Genomic DNA, 14,624 nt, shown 5'->3' on the forward strand with positions numbered 1-14,624 from the left:
GAAATTAGCACTTGCAGGTCAAAAACTTTATTCAAGAGATGCAAAAATAACATTGATACAGTGACTGTCAAAAATTACAGCACTGATCATACTGTGACATCCTGGTTCAAAACAGCACACTTAGAAATATTCAACGTTCTTTACTTCAACTGAAAATACCATTTCACACGACCCATATGGGATATTTAGACTGTATAACTGTTCACGCTACATCTCTTCACTAGTAAAAGAAAGAAAAAATACAAAGAGAAATTTAAAAATGCTGCCAAACAGACAAACAGAGAACTTGTACAGAGCAAAAGGAAAAACAAACAACAGCAAAAAAACCAGCTCATCCTCATGGCAGTTGCAGAGTATATAAAAATGAACCCTGCAATCTGTTCCTGGAATTGAGCTTCAAAAATGCAGCAGAACAAGTGTGAGATTTAAATGTCCTCTCACCTAGAGCTGATCACCTCACATGCATAACAGTGAGCTTTCCTTGCAGGAGCAGTTTTGTCTTAGTTGTGAGCTTTTCTTGAGAGCTGAGTTGCATCCAACTCCATTACCACCCTTTGAATCACCTCAAAAGTGTAGCAGAGCTGTGATGGGTAACTCATATTGAAGGAATAAAAAAGGTCCAAACAGCATGGCTACTGCAAAGGTCACGTTATCCAGATCTTGAAGAACTACTATACCGTCGATGATGATGCCAACATCAGAAAAGTCATTGCCTGGCGTATCCTCTGGAGACAGATGTTCATTGTGGTTTTCTCAATCTGTGCAGTGGCCTCAGTCAAGTCCTGGTTAAACACAAAACATTTTTTTAAGATTCCTTTTTAAACTCATCTCTTTCGAATCTACCAGTTCTAATGTTAGAGTAATTTAAACCATTGCAAGCAACATAGTAAATAGCTATAGCCAAAGAGTGGCCTGCCATGCTGCCATTCATGGTCTAACAGAGTTTCTAAGAGGGTGAAAAACATAATAATTTCAAATGCTTTACATTAGTTTTTGTTAGAAAGACACCGGCCCATCAGAAATCCAGATTATGTCACTCAGAAGATGTTAGAATTTAGACTTTCAGCCCCACAATTTGGTTAGCTGTTGGTCAGTTTTTTTTTTCAAACAAAAGCTAATGTAAATATTGGTGGGATTTTCCTTTGTTCACTAGAATGACAAATTTAAAGTTTTTTCACACTGATGTGACCCCTAATACAGGGGTGGGGGTGGGGCCTCAAGGGCCGGCGGCTGAGTTCACTACCAGGCCTCATGTGAACTTCAAATTATTAAAGAGAACTATTGGTCCTAACCAGTCCAATGAGGATCAAGTGGATAACTAAATGCATTTTTAAATGTTGCAAAGCCACAATCTACTCATAAAACACTTACCATGAACTCCTGCACCAAGATGTTGCAATTGTCTTTCACACAGATGCGGAGCACTTTGATGAGGGACTCCCTTTGAGCATTAATGTCATCCTTAAGCATTTTAACAAAGAAAACAGAGATTTGTGAACTTTTCAGTAGCACAGAAGAAAATGATCCCAGACAAAAACTCTTGACTTTTTAAACCAGTCAACATGCAACACCAGCATCTACAAAGCAATATCAAAAATTCCTGTTTGACATCAACTTTATGGATATATAGTTTCCAGAACATATATTTTTAAAAAAAGATAAATTTTTATCAGTGGGCCAGTAAATGCATGATGAAAATTATGGCATCCTTTCAGTGGAATCAGTACTCACAGGTAATAGTTGACTGTTTCAATGGATGCAGCATAAAATTCTTTTACTGACCTAATGCAATACATATACACTTTGTAGTTAAAGAATTTTAAAGTTCTTACTGTCATCATGGCAGCTACATCCTTTAGCTTTGTGCCCTGTTCCCCCGATCACTTTGCAAACACTTTCAGCAGACTGTCAGAGAGAAACTCAGCTCCGTCAGAAACCTTGACTATAAAGGCATGGTTGGGATGCACTGGAATGCTGCATTTTATCTGAAATGACATAAAATTATTTTTGAAATAACAGCAGGCACTGTGCTTGGTTAATCAGTAATGTTTTGTTGAATAAAAACTGTGTTTCCAGATCTTATGGGATTAAAAAAATCCAAAAATGTTTGTTTCTGATTTGCAACCCAACAACCCACAAGTTACAACCTCATTTTAGTTCAAGTGTGCATTAATGTGAGTCCAGTAATCACCTTTCTGACAATACATACAGGTATAAGTTAAACCTATGGCAGATTTTGGATTTCTCAGTTGTATTAATAGGGTGGTCTATTGGTGTATGCATGCACCTAATAATAAAAAAACCTATTATAATTAAGTTACAGAAACCTTAAGTGAAAATAGAATATACTTTCTCACCATAACACCTTGAACCCACAATCCATCAGCTGACTCCTGGTGAAATGCAGAATAGAGGTCGCCTCTCAATGTGCAGCAAAAAAAAAAAAAACAGAAACAAAAGGACAGCAGGTGAGGGCAGGAGGGGTAGGGATGTAAGCTAGCATAATAGCGCTAATGATATTAGCTAAAGCTGTTCAATGTCCAAAATCTCACTAACACCACGGTGCAGTAAATACACAATGTAACTGCAGAGTCAGTCGGCAAACCTATTCACACAGAAAACCAAATTATGTTACGAGCGCCTCATAATTAGGTTTAATGTGATTTTACGGCTCTTGTGCCAAAGACAAATTCAGATGAAAAAGCGCCAATTCTTTGACAACAGATAAAACAGCAAATAAGCTAACGGCTCTTTTTTAGCATGTTACATGGCGACACTCTAGACGTTTAACTACATTTGGCTGAAATATGGTAAATATTAATTCAAAAAATCAAGACATACCGAAAACGTAGAGTTGGCCGCTGGACTTGACTGAGATGGATGCCTTTTTTGAACCACGATCCAAAGCCCGCGAGATGAATTCACGCGTGGTTTCACGAGATTTAATGTTGCTATCTTATTGACTTACTTCACCTGAACATGATATGAACAATTTAATACACCCTTTCTGCATATCATGTAGTTTTTACACTATATGGTTACATTTAGGGCTGGGTATCGTCACTGATTTTTAGAATCGATTCAATTCCGATTCACAAGGTCCAGAATCGATTCGATCCACGATTCGATTTAATTCGATTCGATTCGATTCACTTCGATTTGAATATGGGAAATTTTGACAGTCAGAAATATTATAATTCTGATTAGTACGTTTACATATTTTTGTATCTATAAAAAGGAAGCTGACACACGCAAGACTTTAACAGAGGTGTGAGCGTCACAGCAGATGCCTTTGTGTCAAAGTAGCTGAAGATAAAGCACAGAAACACATGAAGGTGATTTTCCTGGCCTGGATTTTATAAAAATATTCTGCAGTACATCAAAAACGAAAGAAAACCATTAATCAACACATGAACATTACCTCTGAAGTTACAGCGGTTTTATTAGAGACACGGCTAAGCATTTTGCATTTTGCATAATTTTAAAAAGTTTAAATTTGTTCAGCATTGAACGGCAGAAATTAGGTTTTCTTTTCGGAAGTATATAAAACAGAAAAAAAAAAAGTCGGCCGATAGCGCTGTAAACAACGGTAGACTTGTGCGTAACAAGCAAGCGAATAATAGAGAGAGAGAGAGAGAGAGAGAGAGAGAGAGAGAGAGATGTGCATCGTGGTTGAAGCAAAACAGTAAAAGTAAGAGTGAATACTTGACGATGTTTTTGTGAAGCGTAGTTTGGATCTTCTTTTGCTGCTGGTTCGGTCAATATTGTTTGGAGAGACATCAAACTAACAGCTTTAGAATCAGCACATGTGAACGCAAAGCGCAGACCCGCCGACAGATCAGAATCAGCGAGCTGTCGGCTTTCAGCCCCAACTGTGAGAAATTCGACATCTAACTGATTCTGATTCGCGGGTCGCGCTGTGTGTTTACGTCTTTGTGCAGAATCCGTGTTCCTGCTCTCATTTACTGTTTTAGCTGTTTGGTGGTTGTTGAAATTTTGTGAGATTTCACCAGAGATTCTGGCATTTCGGGCAAAATAAATTTATATTAAAAAATCGATTCAGGATTTTAATGAATCGATTTTACGTAATCCAAGCCAGAATCGATTTTAATCGATAAATCGATTATAAAAACCCACCCCTAGTTACATTTATCTTTAAAACATGAGGCAATTGTGTTAAATACATGCAAGATGCTTACATAAATCCAAGAGATGGCCAGTGCCTTTTTTTCAGTGTATGTACACATATATATGTATGTAATGTAATGTATATACAAGTATAAGCATCTTGACAGACAAGCATGACCAGAGTGAATCAGGGAGAGATGTTCTATAATGTGCTACTTAAGACCAAAACTAACACCACTGACTAGCAATGGGCTATGAAGTCAGTTTCATGAATATTAATATGCAAATCATCATGACCACTAATCAATGGCCATAAGTGCCGTTTACAGAAAGTTGGGGAATGGCTTCAATGTAAGATTTGCCCTTAAACTCCCTCCTCAGTTCAGAGATGGCCTTTCCCTGTTCTCATACTGTAAATGGCCTCTTTGACTCCCCGCTTGAGCCAGCGTCCCTCTCTGTCCAGAATATGTACGTCCTCATCATTGAAAGTGTATCCACTGTCCTATCAGTGTAAACAGACTGCGGAGTCCTGGCCCGATGAGGTAGCTCTTCTGTGTTGTGCCATCTCCTAAGCCAGAGGTTGTTTGGCTTCCCCAAAGTAAATCACTGTAATCCTGCTGGCACTTAACAGCATACACTATATTACTCTGTTTGTGCCGGCGGACCCGATCCTTGGGGTGGACCAATTTTAGTGTGTTTTAAGCTTTGGAGTTTGGAAATAGAGTAACGTTTAAATCCATGAACCCTAGGCCATTCAGTTAGGTATGAAGCACAGTACTATAAGTCACTACATATACATTACCTACAAAATACATTCAAAACTACTATTATACAAGCAAGCCATGCCCTGTGGAATTTGCAGTGCATTGTGGGATGAGGAGTTCCTTCACTCTTAAAAGTGATAAACATGCACAGTTTTGTATCTTTTTACTTTTTTTGTTTGACTTTATTATCTATTTATTATATTATTTTTTATCCAAATCAAATATTTTTATAATTATGACTGACCTTGTAGCTGGCTGGCTTTGTTCAAAGCTTAAAACCATTTTTTTCATAAACATCAGTGGAGAAAATAAATGGGAAATCCACTTCAAAGCCCTTGAAAGGTGGGTGGTCACTGTTGCACTTTAGGAAACAGAAATTATAGACTATAAAAGGACATCATTGCCAAAGGAGCACTTTGCCATTCCCCTATTTTTGTGTCAAAGAGCAGCATCCTGTCAAAGCTGCTAACGCACAATGTATCCTTTGGTGACGGTCCCGTGAAGCACCAGGTTAATGTAAAGGACCTCTGTGAGGTTTCTTATGATATATTAATCTTTTGGAAGTGTATATCAAGACTTAAGATACAAAAACTTCTAAGTCAGTTTGACTATTTCGGTGTCACATGATCTGGTTTGCATCTTTTCATTAGAGGTCATTCAAACATCATTGGTGATGTTTGAATGAAGAGCATCTGATTACTGTATACTTCCACTTGATATTTTTTTCTGATTTTTGACAGAGGTGGTGTTCAGAGGATTTTACATCTGAAGTCTTTATATTGTAATCTAACCCTACATCGTTATCTAAACCTCTCCAAGTAGTTTTTGGGAACCTAAACAGCCAGTGAAAGCTGGAGAAATGGGAATTTACAGCAAGTGTGGTTTATTCTCTAATCATACTATCACCGAGGCTACAATGGAGACATTTTCTGTTACCGGAATAGGATAAGCACCTTTTCATATCATCCAACACAATTTCAGAGTGTTTTGCATTTGATTAATCTGATAAAATATTTTATTTAATGATTTTTGTGATACCCGAAGAAGGGCACCAGTCTGATGTTCAAGTTTTCACTACATCAGAAGGTTTTCTTCTTCTTTTTCTTCCACTTGTCTCTTTCCCCAGGGCAATTTGGTCATTAAGGTGAACTAAAGGAGATGCAGACTATAAAGCCTTTGTGGGAGTGTTGACAGGGAGAATCTTTATGACAAAACAAGGTTTATATCTACATAATGAAACACAATCTTCTCATCCTGAATTCCTAAGAACAAAAATTAGAAAACCGGGAAAAACAACTAGCATGTTGGAATAATGTACATTTAACCACAAGATAAGATGTAAACATCTGTTAAAAAACAACCATCTCAGCTATCTGATGAACTTTTAAATGATTAAAATCATTCCTGTTTTTAATCATCCGATGAATGAATTCATCGTCTCTGTCATTGTCTGTCCTTCCAGATGTGCTGTAGCTGTGCTCTAATGATAACTTTGTGGGATTAAAATAAATCTTTAAATTGTCTGTCATTTCTGGCAACTTGAATCATCTAAATAACACAAAAAACGAATCTCATTCAGCAGCCAAATGGCATAATAAGCCAGATGTGGAAAAAGTATTCAGACCTAGTAAAATTTAGTAAAAACAGTGTAACATAGTTCATCACAAAAAATCTAGTTACCTCATGGCCATAACCATAAGATAACTGAGGTTTGAACCTTGGTACATTTTTTAAATTGTTTTAAAACAAGACAGTACAAAGGGACACAAATGTGTGACATTGAAGCTGGTTTGATTTGGACACAATGACACAAAAGGAATAATTGGTTGTTTTGCTCACAAGCAGTGAATCAGAGGCAGAGTAAGGCCAGAGCTCTTAAGTAAGTAAGGTTTTCTCTTGTGCAATTTTCATTAAGCATCTAAGTAAATGAACAATTTTATATTTAGTTTTATTTCATGCGCTATATTTTATATACACAATACTCCTGCAAAAAAAAAAAAAAGCTAAACTGTACAAAATGAAGTGTTTCACCATTTACAAAATTTGGTTTCAATTTTATTCCAATGTCTTCATGTGTAGCCTTTGCAACTGCTTATTGAAGCAGAGATGGCAAAGGGGGGGGAAAAAGAAGCCTGACTTCACTCATTTCTAAATCTTAGTTACAGCACCGGCTAGAGCTGAAATGTATATGTAAGAAGAAAAAAGCAAGGTAAAATACACATGTGGAATGAAAAAAATTGCACATAAAAATTACAACCCAAGAAGAAACCTTGGGTTTCTTCCAGAACTGAAAAAAAACGTGTGAGTGCCCAATTGTAGCTGTCTCCAAGTGAGTGAGACACACATTGTAAAAACGCCGAACCAAAAACAGAACAACAACTGTAGTTCAGTAAGGACAGATCATTAGAAAGAATGAACATTATTTATTGATGAACAGAATATAGATAGACCCCGATGGCCCGTTTCGGCAGAATAGAACCCCAGCTGTGAAAGGGATTAGAGCAGGACCCCCCTGGAGCCTAGACGCTGGTGGTGGAGATGAAGGTGGCTTGAACGGAGCTTGAGTTATGAGAGGGGGAGATGGGGAGGAGGTGGGTTGCAAAACAGAGTCTGCAAAGGAGACAGATGCGCAGTGAGATTTAAAGTACGTGGCATGAATGCTGATTGGCCTGGAGAAAGCCAGAAGAAGGTGATTGGACTAGACCAGTGATGTCTCAAACAGCTTAACAGCGTTGGAAAGTGGCTTAGGCTTCATTAGGTTAATAACTGATAGTAGAAACTAGCAGGCTGCTAGGCCCAACCTTGACCAACTCAAACTTTTGAAGTGGACCATGAGCTGGTGATGGCTTGTTGGTGTCTTTTGGAGAATTTTTAAGATAATTACCTGAAAAATAATAAGTGTGTCCAAAAACCATTGAAGTGAAGTCTATGTACGTTTTGTGTGTTTGCATTAATAAGTATTTATTTGAAGTTGTGCAATAGATACAGCTTGCCAACCAAGCTGGTTAATAGTTGATAATTTTCTTGTCCAACTGTGCTCACTTCTGACGAGCATGGTTGTGGCAGAAATGCTACAAGCTTTTAAATATACTCTGCGATACAAAGACACGTACACTTACATACATTATGTAAATGTAGTACATTAGCATACATCTGGCTTGTGATCTGAAAATGTAAGGATCTGGCTGAGCTTCATACTCTCAATAAATCATATTTACTCTCTTTATTTTAACTGTCCACATCAACAAGCGTTATATTTCCTATGACCATTGAATGCACCTCTCAGTTCACCGCACGTGAGGGCACCTAGCTCAGCGACCAATCAGAGCGTACCCAGGCCGCATTGACCCTGTCAGCCAGGAAGTGAGGTGAAGGTGCATGGAGTTCCCGGTTTTTTTCTCATCTCAGCAAGAGGAGTGGAGGCATCTGCTACTCAAACCGAGAAATCCACGGACAAAAGAGAGGGAAAAACTCAGAATTGAGAGGAAAGAAAGCCAGCATACTTACCTGCTGGAAGTCCGGAGTCGAGTGGCTGGATGAAGGAGAGAAGCAACGTCGGTAAGACAAGTGTTATTCCGAAGGAAAAAAAAGTTGTAGAGACTTACCGTCATGATCACGCTAATGCTAGCTTGGTGTCTCACAGGCTAACCACTCACCTTTCATCCGGAGAGCTGCTGCAATTCCGACACCAGTGTGTGTTGGGCTTTTGTGAAACAGAGCAACGGTGAGCAACATGTTCTTAGCCGCTCTAAAGCTAATTTTTGTCAGTTCACTGTGAGTTTAAAGTAATCTAGAGGGTAATTAGTTAGTGCATTTCTCTCTCACGAATAGGCCTATAGTGTGGAGAAATTAAGCACACTGCTTTAATGCCTCTGAACTGAACTCACATGTATATTTTGTTGCTTATTTGCACATAGTTCTAAATTTGTTATGGTGTATTATATTTTGAATGTCAATGGTTACTTACCATAAGTATTGTTTAATTAATGTTTATATGAATAGAGAAATATTTGAGCAACTTAAATGTTTAGTTCTCATATTTGATATACTTAATAAATTTAATGTTGTACAACATAACTGTGAGATTTGATAAGATTTAAGATGTTGATGCAATGAATATGAGGTTGATGCAATATTTTGATTTTGTATTTTAACCTTAAACAGTGCATCTGAAACAGACTGATTGGTATGTACATTTTATGACCTGGATTATAGGTCAGGTTTTTTGGAGAGGACAGAAAAGTCCAAGGACCAGGACGATATTCCGGTTGTGATAGATGGCGAGCCAACCACTTTGAGGACGATCTACCCCAAAAGAAGATACACACCACACACTCATACATTCCAATTACACTCACAAGGACCTTTGAAGTTGGCTATCGCCAGCTTAACTCTAAATTCTTAAAGGCCCCCAACGAGTACTTTTATTTTGTTTGAGTGTGCACACTATTTATTTTATTTTATTTTATACTTTATCTGTACAAATTGGACAAATATCTGTTATACCTTGTAACAATACAAGAGTGGCTACTCAAAAGTTAACATTGTGTCCAGGTCATTATTGCTGCTCAATACTTTGGCTCCATACGAATTTGGTGTCTTCTGATTCTGGTCAGGGTCTTATTATGAGCCCAAGTAATTATTGCGCTGTAATTCACATTTATACCTTAAAGTTGGTTACACATCCAGTATGCAATCATTCTTGTTCATATTTTAGTAAATCTCGAGTTTCAGCAACTTTTCTTTTCTTCACTTTTAAAGTAGATCACGAACCAGCAGGCGACGAACCATTTTCTTCTTCTTCTGTTCTTTATAGCAAAATCTTCATATCATTCTGTGTTTTCTCTCTTGCTTTTCTCTCTTTTCCTCCATCTTCCCTCGGTTTGGTTAAATGTATTCCCATGATGAGGTCTGCAGCTTCAAATGCGCTGACTTCAGCATCTGATCTGAGTGCAACTCTTGTGATCAGGCAGGATTTTTACTTGTCAGGATCGCCTACTGCTACAGTACTCTTTCTTTCTACCCCCTCTTATTTATATCACATCCTCTTTCTTCTCTCTCTCAGCATCATTTCCTTTCATTCTGAAGCAGCTCGCCTGCAGTCTGTTCTGTCTGCCTCTTCTTTGGCTTTATTAATACTTCTGAGTATTATAACACGAGCTTCAAACTTTTCAAGATGGCTAAGCCTTTTGGAAAATTGCCCAACTTAAATTTAGTGGTATAAAGAGCATATGTGAAACTGACTATAGAACTGATAACTCCCGTTTTTATCTTATGTTTTAATTTGGACAGCACTGTATTTTCATACCAAACAAAAGAGACAAATAAATAGACATATTTTCTTCTTTCAAGGGTTAAAAATGAAATTAGTTTAAGTTAATACATTCAATAATTTCCATGTTTTAATAACTTGGGCTACAACATAATCAGCTCAGTCATGCATTAGTCTAACTCAGACATTTAAAGAATTATGAACGACTCCACAGAGGATAAAGTGGGAGACATTGGCCTGTGTAACCCAGATCTATGTGGACATGACAAAAGCTAAGTGGTTGGACTGTCACCTCATATTAGGAATCACTATCACTTGCCACCACAATGCTTTCATGTGGCGATCACATATTCTCCATCTTGGCCTCGTGTTCCAGTTTCCTCCCAGTCTCACAGGCATACAAGACAACTGGAGATCCAGAATGACTTTGAATATCAATGTTTCCCGTATTCCAAATGGTTTGTTCAAACTGGAATCCTTCTCTCACGCACTGGTTGCTTGAGAAATAAGCAGATACTACATAAGCTTCACTGCACCTCAAGACTTAACAAAGCTGAGCAAAAATTAGCTGTCGACCCCCCACCTACCACCATCTGTCACCGCAAAACCATGTATGCCGTATACTCACCAATGAATATCAAGTTCTTAACCTTGCTAACGTGTCCATATGGTGTTTTTGTATGTGGCAGAAGACATGTATTGAACAAAATAAGTAGCGAAAATCCCGGTTAGGGATTTTACCTTGGAAATGCTGTGTAGGCCAGTGATGGTTGTTTCACAATCAAAGTCTTCAGAAATGCACACGCTACAAGAGGCACATTACAGGTAAGGAAATTCGAAAAGTTATGTAGAAACTGTAGCAGGAAATCTAGGGTTCAAAAGTAAAATAACAAACAGAGTAAATTATAGGGCATAAAAAGGAACCAAACAAAAGAAACAAGCATGAGACAGGAGGGACTGGCACGGAGAAGAAGACAAAAGCACAAAGACTCTGGAAAAATGGTATCTATAGCTAAAAATGTGGAATGGTGTGAAACATTTGTTGGGTGTGTCAGAAGTATAACCATTCACCAGTAATGTGTATATACATGCCACTGTAGTGAAAAGACAATAACATATGCACAATGCTGCCACAGACAGCAGTTACTCTCGGGTAATAACTGGGTGTCATTGATGCTGTTTAAAAAAAATGTTTTGCTTTCTTTATTGGGGCTGAGCACAGCTGAGACTATCAGCACTCCAGGGAGGAGAGTAATAAGACACAGGTAAACTTAATTAGAGAACAAAGACAGCAGGGAAATTGAGGGGGGGGGGGGGGGGGGGGGGGTACACAAAGAAATAACCTTCAACATAAAACAAGTACTTGAAAGAAGGACAAAGAAAAACTGACACAAAAAAGACCCAGATGAGAGAGTTAGAAAAAAAATATTGAAAAGAAAAATCACTCAGGGACATAAAAGGCAAGGCAAGAAAAGAAGAAGAATAAAAACCAAGGATCGTGATGGAGACCGTGACACAGAGCCCAAGGAACCGACTCCATCAGCTTGCACAGGGAAACTTTTGTCATGATCAGGAACAAGCTTTATCAGCCATTGTTAGCTGTTTGATAATGTAATCAATGTTATCTGTTACACTTACATTTTGAACCTTAAAGATAGCTGAAAATAAAATAGAGGCCATTCTCACACATCAACTAGAATACAAATGAGGGGCATTTGCTCAACTTCTTTTTCATGTATGGCTGAATTACTCCAGCATTAAATCTTGCCAGTGAGTGAGTAGTTTTACAGAGTAAAGACATCCCATTTCCATATTCTTAGTCATGCATACTCAGTTTTGCAAAGGTGTAAAGGTACGTCTACACCATTTTCATGGAAAGAACTTCTTAATGTGCATGTACTTCTAAATGTTAGTTTATTCACTGCAGTGAGGAAGCACAGATTCTACTGTGTTTAAACAATGCATAGCTTGTCTTTATTTGAGGTCATTTGATTGGACATGCTTCTGCAGGAATGCACATCAAGCCCACAGTCTGCGAGCACAAAGTAAACTAAAATAATCCTCCTCTTCAGGCCAGATTTTAATGCAGATATAGATGAATGAAATCATCAAACTAATTCAAATGCAGCAAACATGGGGCTTTTTGGTGCCCACGGTGCACTTTTCTCATTTTCCCAGTTGGAGCAAACTCTTGCCTCCACACAGCGATAGGCAGAGGAACTGTAAAAGCATGCTGAACAGGATGGTTCAGTATTCTTTTTTGTTAGCAACATACTTTTACTTAACAGCTACAGCCTTGATTCTTGTTGCTGGGCCATTTGACAGTTCCATTTTGAGACTCAGGTGAACAAAACAGTGTGATGAATGCTACCTGACTTTAAATGTTATTTTGGGCAATTTGTTCAGGGAATGGACTTCTATAATGTTCAAAAACTTTATGAAAATGTGCTTGTTTACTTCAGGAACCATAGATTCCCCTCTGAGTAAGAATAAATGCTGCTAGAGAACACATCAAGATTTTTAGCATATAAGGAAATCATAATGGTCATAACGGCCATTTGATTTTTGTCCAGAATTAACAGGACATGGACTCCAAATAGTTCTCTGCAAACATCTTCATGAGGACCAGAAATTAGCATGTCACCATACTTGTGGGGACCAACAGTCACCTGTGGGCACCAAATGCCAGGCCTCACAAATTTTAAGTCATTTATGAGGCTCAAAATGTGGTTTTAGGGTTTGGTGTGTGTGTGTGTAGGTGTGTGTGTGTGTTAGAGAGAGTCAGAATCCAAAGGCCATTGTAGTCTGGAGAATCTTTTTTTTTTTGTTTTTTTTTGCTTTGAATAGGATTTTAATCTCCAAACCTGCACTTATTCCCAAAATCTCAAATGATCCTCCAGACTGAGGGCAGCTTGTATAATGCAGTATAAGCTTTGGGAAATCAATAACATATTTTTTAAAACTAAGCCTCCTCTACTGCGTGGGATACTTTCTAAAAAGCTTTGATTTACAAACAACCCCCTGAAGGCAGCTGCTGATGTAATGTAAACCTACACAGCTTTTAGGGAATGACACTGCAAACTGTAATATAAATTATGATTTTTTTAAAATAAATGGAATAAATCATTTTAAACAGACAGTGATCTTAACAAAATGCTGTGACAATTAAAATGCAGCTAATGATTCCCACTGGTAGGAAGCAGAGATTTTTTTTTCAAATTGATAACTGCACATCCAAGGTGTATTTGGTCTGTTTATAAGTAATTAAAAAATAAAAATGTAAACAAAGAAACTGAGAATATTTGAAATTAAACAAGAAAAACAAAAGGCATCATGCGGACTAGTGGTTAAGCACAGACATAAGGACTGGTCAGCAGATCCTGGCAAGTACCAGCTTCTAGGGAAAAATTGTTTTTTTTCTCAAACAGTTGGTGATTGGTTGCTGGAGGTTGTTGGTAGTCACCAAGCAATAGTGAAACTTCACTACCCCTCAGTACATGCAAAGTATGGGTGGCATGCATGCAAGCAACCAAAGCAACCAAGTTTTGTTCGCGAGGTTTGCAGTCCAGCAACCAATTTTACCTAGTAACTGCCAGCAACCACTTGTCAGCCCTTTGGGGTATGCACACTTTTCCCCAGTGGTTGCCAAGGTGTTGCTGACCAGTCTTTAGGCCTGTGTGAGTGAGGTCTCAGATACATACCAAACAACTGCAACAAAACTACTGACCTTTCTCCATGTTCTGTTTTTCTCTTTACACATTGTCACTCCTCAAATAATCCAAAACAATCCAACTCAAGATTTGCATAATCCTCTGAAGGGTTTCTTGTATGATTTATGCCTGTTATGCATTATCTGCACTAAATTTTGCTAAATGGAGTAGCATTAAGCTGACTTCATGATGCAGGATGCATAATACAAATTTGCATTTAGGAAGACCATTTAGGAAGGTGTTGGTGAAACGAAGCCAGTAAGAGAAAGATGGAATGTCTGAGATGAATCTCCTGGAGGAAATGCTGGTGTTGGGCTCTGCAATAACAAATCAATTGGTTTATGGGAACATGAAAGAGAAGAGTTTAGGTCAGATGTGCTGCTGCCAGACTTTGTGAATGTAAAGACTTTGACAGCCTGGAAGAGCAGGAGTGATTGGGAATAGCTGGAATAAATTGGAGGGATTCACCTGTAAAGGAGTAACAGTCAAACTTAAGAAAAAAATATATTCTTCATTGAACTTTCCTTCTCTCAATTTTAGTGCCATGTCCAGTGGGTGCATTTATACATTTCTGATAAAATAACAGTTTTACATCTTTTGTGTGGTTTCGTGTGTGTGTAACGACGTGTGTGTGTAACTGTAAAACTGTGATTCATCCTAAAACATATTTTTTATGGTCCTGATCTATTTAAATTAAATATTATGCTGCAGACTAAAGTACATTCACAGTAATTGAATGCATTTTATGGC

The 14,624-nt window shown here is 38.0% G+C and overlaps 2 long non-coding RNA genes across 2 annotated transcripts; one reads left to right on the forward strand and one right to left on the reverse strand.

Annotated features, from left to right (window-relative positions):
- Positions 1-336: 336 nt before the first annotated feature.
- Positions 337-2,051, reverse strand: LOC148101473 (uncharacterized). Its single transcript, XR_015719573.1, has 3 exons — positions 1,833-2,051; positions 1,372-1,461; positions 337-782 (listed from the first exon to the last, which is right to left on the reverse strand). It is a non-coding gene; the product is annotated as an uncharacterized LOC148101473 (long non-coding RNA).
- A 6,220-nt stretch (positions 2,052-8,271) lies between these two features.
- LOC148101474 (uncharacterized) lies at positions 8,272-10,612 on the forward strand. Its single transcript, XR_015719574.1, has 3 exons — positions 8,272-8,450; positions 8,536-8,616; positions 9,108-10,612. It is a non-coding gene; the product is annotated as an uncharacterized LOC148101474 (long non-coding RNA).
- The last annotated feature ends 4,012 nt before the right edge of the window (positions 10,613-14,624 follow it).

Source organism: Neolamprologus brichardi, chromosome 9 (assembly GCF_056152115.1).
Source record: "Neolamprologus brichardi isolate AB-2024 chromosome 9, ASM5615211v1, whole genome shotgun sequence".
In the NCBI taxonomy this organism is placed as follows: domain Eukaryota; kingdom Metazoa; phylum Chordata; class Actinopteri; order Cichliformes; family Cichlidae; genus Neolamprologus; species Neolamprologus brichardi.